This window comes from Abramis brama, assembly GCF_963993115.1.
Source record: "Abramis brama genome assembly, chromosome: 1".
In the NCBI taxonomy this organism is placed as follows: Eukaryota; Metazoa; Chordata; class Actinopteri; order Cypriniformes; family Leuciscidae; genus Abramis; species Abramis brama.
Genome location: NC_139963.1, coordinates 55,899,299 through 55,905,378, shown reverse-complemented (window position 1 = coordinate 55,905,378; position 6,080 = coordinate 55,899,299). Strand labels below are relative to the sequence as shown.

General features: G+C 36.4%; 1 long non-coding RNA gene across 1 annotated transcript; it reads left to right on the top strand.

Annotated features, from left to right (window-relative positions):
- Nucleotides 1-663: 663 nt before the first annotated feature.
- LOC311097161 lies at nt 664-3,219 on the top strand. Its single transcript, XR_014609199.1, has 3 exons — nt 664-759; nt 941-969; nt 2,874-3,219. It is a non-coding gene; the product is annotated as an uncharacterized lncRNA (long non-coding RNA).
- The last annotated feature ends 2,861 nt before the right edge of the window (nt 3,220-6,080 follow it).

Here is a 6,080-nt window from a genome sequence, read left to right as displayed (position 1 = left end):
ATATACAGCTAGTGTAACTCACACCACTCACATGATAAATTAATAAAATCATAGTGAGGATTTATTAAACAACTCATCCCATGTTAGTGTGAGCAGCTTTCAGCACTGATACTGTAGCTCTGGACTACAGCAGTTTGTAAAATAAATGCCTTGATATTGTGTTCATGCATTAAAATATTATATATTTCTATTTCCATTTTGTTTTTAACTGTTGTAACGTCAACTACAGCAACAGCACCGACTCCAGAAATCACAGCAAACTCTCTGAATCCAGGTGTGTGTGAACATCATCCTCATTTGACTGACTCGTTGTTCGAGCAGCTGATCACAGATTTTGACTCAAGCCATGTTTAATTTGTAATCTACATCACTTATTAATTACACTCTCTTGTACATCACCAACAATCATAAACATGAAAACTAATACCGTAATGTAAAAAGTAACTGTCATTAAATGTCAGACACATCATTCTCATCCAGACAATCCTAAACAATCATGTCACATTCATTTAGTGAACATATGAGGTACAGTCTGTTAGTGTACAGATGGCTTTAATACATATTCATTTCTCTCTCTCTCTCTCTCTCTCTCTCTCTCTCTCTCTCTCTCTCTCTCTCTCTCTCTCTCTCTCTCTCTCTCTCTCTCTCTCTCTCTCTCTCTCTCAGTGATTGTGACTGTGACTGTGATTGCTGTTGCCGCTTCATTCGCTCTTCTTCTTCTGGCTCTTATTCTATGGGTGATTCGTAAAAAAAGAGCGGGTGATTCAGAAATTTTCAGATATTTTCAGTCAGATATTTCAGAAATCAATGAGTTAACACAAATAATGTTTCTATTCTACAGCACTAGATTCTTCTAGACTCTTTTAAAAACTGATTGTCATCTGCATTAGAGACTGTGTGTGTGTTTGATCATAAACTTTCCTGGGACATTATGTTTCAGGCAACAGAAGAGGGACTGGTGACTCTGTGGTAAGTATTGCAGGTTGATCCATGAGTTATTAATGTTCATAAGGACTGACCCTGAAATATGACACTCTTATTACTCAGATTATAAAATGTCAGGGTTCTCAGCAGACAGTTCTGTCAGTCTTGTCTTAGTTTAATCTGTCTTTGTTTGTGTTGTGTTTGAGCACATGGCTCTGTCTTTGTTTGTGTTGGCCATGTGTTCCTCTTGTCCCGCCTCCTAGTTTCCAGTGACCACGCCCTCTTATTTAAATGCTGGCTGTGTTTACACTTGGCATTAACATGCAACCTGTATCTGGATGTTGTCCACATACACATTGAAAAGACAAGTGTAAACACACTTCTGATGGGAATGTTATCCGAATCAGCGTGTCCAGGTTCAGAGATAGTCGAGGACGCATTGCGATTGGATCTCAGTGTAATGTAAGCGCAATCCAGCCATTGTGTCTACATTCACAGGTGGATGTCACACAAAGTCTCGGACCCATATGTTTCTCTGTACCGTTTCCATTATGGCATCTATCCATATTATTAGTACTTGCAGCCTCTTCATCCTCCTCATTTTGCGAGATTTGTATAATGTCCACCGACTGAAAACAGTTTTTAAAAGAAAACCCACCACTTCAGGTCGACTTTGCACCGGAGCTATCCTTTTTTTTTTTTTTTGCAGGATCCGATCCGATCTGTTATCCAGATACAGAAGCCACTTGATGTGGACAGGTGTAAACGCACCGTGTCCTGACTGGCTTATGATACGATCTGCTTGATCAGATCACGGTGATTGCATGTTAATGCCAGGTGTAAAAGCAGCCGTTGATGAGTCCTCGTCGGTCTGAGTGTGTGCTCACCTGTTCTTTGTCTGAGTATTCAATATTGCCGAATGCAATGTTAGTTTCACTCCCTGTCTGAAAGATGGCGTCTGGAAATTGCAACTGGTCGTCAGTTTGTGTGTAAATGTAGATTTTTGATCAACGTTTTCCACTTATGATGCCATTTCTAGTGAGAAATTACTATTGGTGTCATTAAATATTCACTTAGATTTCACCAAAGCTCGCTCTATTTTGCTGTAGATCATTAAGCCGTAACACTGCCTCAGAAGTCTGTCTGAAATCAGTTTTGTCAGGAGCCTTCGTGTGCAAACGCTGCCTGCAAAGTCATTGTCTGATAGGACAGAGAGGCATCAAGTCACTGCCTACGTTTTCAGATGCAGTCATTGTGTTTTCTTTCCCTCACGTTTTGCCAGTTCGTTGTAATTGAGGGGCTGTTCACACAACACCATTTTCAACCAAAAACCTAAAATTTGTATGCGTTTTGGCCGTTCATTTACACAACAATGGCATTTTGGGGGCCTGAAAACACTAAGTTTTGAAAACACTCTCCGTGTAAACAACTAAAACGTGAATCTGGGAAGACGATGAGGTCATGCACATGTACATAATGTGTTCAGTCTACAGTGTTTCATCGCCATTTAGTGTCCTGGCAGCAGAATACAGCGTTTTTAGTCGTTTTCGCGGATCTGTGTGAATGTCGTCTGTACACGGAAAACTAAAAGGAAAAACTTCTCAGTTTTAAGCATATCGGTTTCGTGTAAACGTACCCTGAGTGTGTTGTGCTACCTGTGACTAATTGCCCATTGTTCTAGTTGTGGATTTCATCTTGTGTTGTTCTTGTTGTGTGGGTCAAGTCAAGTCAATCATCCTGTCATGTTACAATAGGATTTGTCGTCATAACGTCTATATAGGATCTGTCTCATAATGTCTTTATAAGTGATTTTCACAAAACATTTATGTGAAATTGCCAGGACACGTTTTACACATATATTACCTGAACATTTGCAGAACCTGAGGAAAATATTATTGATGGATGGCATTTAATAGCTTGATTTTTTCCATATTTCCATTGATGTTTAGGAGCAGACAGATGATGGGACTTATACTGAAGTCATCTTCTCTCAACAGGATAGTTTGTATTTTCCTCTTATATGCAGTTCTTCATGAATTGAGCTCAAACAACATGCTGTAATAATCGTGGGTTGAAACAACCGATGTTCATTCAGGTTCGCTGTGATGATAAAGTGACTTATGCTTCATTGTTAATACTTTCAATGTCTTTTACATGTTAACAAACAAACTGTAGTGAATTGTTGTCTTTTGTCCTCTTTGTGTTTTGGCTTTGAGTTCTAGCGCTTCCAGAACTGTTTTAATAACCTTTGGTCTAGTTTTAATTTATCAATGTGGAACTAGTGTGACTACATATTTTCAGGAGTATTTTCAGAGCGGTGAACTCACTGTTGAGGTTTGGAAACATGTTTCTGCTGAGTGTGAGAACTCTGTTAGTTTAACCACACATGTTATTAGAGAAACACATGTGGTTAAAGAAGAAAGAAAGAAGAGGAACTGACATCTTAACCCACACAGAACTGGTCATCTCTGAACCCAGTTTGGACTGAACCTGCTAAAACAAAAATAACTTATTTAATGGATAAATACAAGTATTAGTCTGGTACATTTTATTGAATGCTGAATAAGACAAAACATTTTAAAATGTACTTCTTATTTAGTCACATAAGTACATGTGACTAAAACATGTTAAGGAAAACATAAAGGATCTGCAATATATGGAAGCTAATTTTCTCCTGTTTTGTCTTATTCACCTACAAAAGGAACCAGACAAATATATCCATTAAATAAGTTATTTTTGTTTTAGCAGGTTCAGTCCAAACTGGGTTCTGAGATGACCAGTTCTGTGTGGGTTAAGATGTCAGTTCCTCTTCTTTCTTTCTTCTTTAACCACACGTTCCTCTAATAAATGAATAAACTCTTCCAAACCTCAACAGTGAGTTCACCGCTCTGAAAAAACTACTGAAAATACGTAGTCACACTAGTTCTACATTGCTAAATTAAAACTAGACCAAAGGTTATTAAAACAGTTCTGGAAGCGCTAGAACAAAAGACAACAATTAGGCAGAAACACATGTGTGTTAGTTTGACCATACTGGTTTTAGACATTGCGAATTGAGAAAGCCATAGTTCTATTTGCATATAAAAAATAAAAAAATTACATTGACAATGCATAGCTCATTTTACACACATGGGAAAATAAACACACAGTTTCTCACGATGTCTGCCCAATTAATTATTTTAGGCTTTGGCAAAACTAGAAAGATTTTTTAATTTACATGACTTTTCCAGGTCTAGAAAATCCCTCTTTTAAATGTAGGCTATCTTGTATATCCAGGTTTCCAGGATTGTTTCCAAAACTATTTTAAAAATTGCTGAATTTTTTGTTGTTTTAGATTATTTTAATGTTAGGTTTTTTTCTTCATGCATAACATTTTGTACTGTTTGTACAACGTCTGTGCTTTTGTAATTTGGAAGCCCAAAGAACCACTGAAACAGACATTGAAATGTAAAATATCTATTGACAGCATCCAAACTGCACAAAATCTTATGTATGAAAACGTATCAGACATACAAATGTATATGAATCATCCAAGGTTCACAGAAAAATTTAAATAATGTAATTAATACATTTATGTTAAAGGAAGGTTATTCTTTACATTTTTGTTGAATGGCCGTATTATGTTGTTTAATATGATTAATGGTGGAACAAAGGGAATTGAGGCTGAAATGTACAGTATGTGTAATAAGCAAAGCTTCTGCCTACTCCTTTTGGGTCACTGCGAGTTGTTTTGATCCCATAGATTATATGATTATATATATAGGCCTACAGTTTGAGCTTTTATTCTGTTTTGTTTTTTTCTAACCATATGGACCAAAATAAACATATTATTATTATTATTATTTTTTTTTTTTTTTACAAAGATCCCATTTTTCTTGTGCATTTTCCCAGTTAAATTATTAACTCCCTACTAGGCTATCTATTGATAGAGTTTTCAAACACACTGTTCACAGAAAGAATTGAAATAGAAACAGAGCGCATTTAGGCATTTAGGCCAACCGTCTCCATTGACTTTGTATTGCCTGAAGCTTTCGACTTATAACAAAAAACAATGTCTAAAAGCTGCTATGTGACAAGGTGTACAGAAAACAAGCTACAAAAGCCTAGAAACAAGTTTTTATTATCTGGATGTTTGCAGTTGTTACTCCTGTTCTTCCACTTGGAGATGTCTCATTTGGTCTTGTTTGGTTTAATCTTTGGTATTAGACATGACCTGAACTGTTGCCTCTAGTGGCAAAGAAATTGTGTTGCAAGTGCCAGAGTGGCACACCTGAAATGAATGCAACTATAAGTATGGCTTGATTCTGTTTGTTTGTTACCAACACCCTGATGAAGGCCAGTGGGCCGATACACGTTGGTGTTTTAATGCTTTAGCCCTTTTAAATAATAAAGGCTTTTTAACTTTTACATCCTTCTGAGTGCCTGGACCTGGATTTTTTTCAAAATTCTTTTTTATTAACATTTAATCCTTCTATGAGTACCAGATGATACAAGGGAAACCAGCAGCGCTCCAGTTCCCTTTTGTCAAGTTTTTATAAGCTGTTGACCCCCCAGAAAACAAGCATTTAAGGACAAAAGTGGATACTGGCAGTAACGTATCATATTACTCTGAGAACCACGCCCACTGAGGGGAACGTTCAAAAGTTGAATATTCCATTTAATTTTTTGCCAGCAACCATAGAACAATGACAAACAAATAAAAACATAGATTAGCTTTTAACACCTTTTAAACTACACTGTTTCTTTTCATGACCATTAGTTAACATAAAAAAAAAAAATCATTTGCCATAAAAAAACCCCACTATTTCAGTAGAAATTAATTTCAGTCCTCCAGATTTTCACGGTTTGGGTGTGTTCTTCTTCTTCTTATTCTTTGGTGTTTATTGGCGGTTGGCAAACCAACTTGTAGGTGCATTACCGCCACCGACTGGACTGGAGTGTGGACAGGATACATGCTTATAGGATTGACATACAGTACCAGTCAAAAGTTTGGAAACACTACTATTTTTAATGCTTTTGCAAGAAGTCTCTTATGCTCATCAAGCCTGCAGTTAAAAACAAACAAACAAACAAAAAAAAAACAGTAATATTATGAAATATTATTACAATTTAAAATAATGGTTCTCTTTTTTAATATATTTTAAAATGTAATTTAT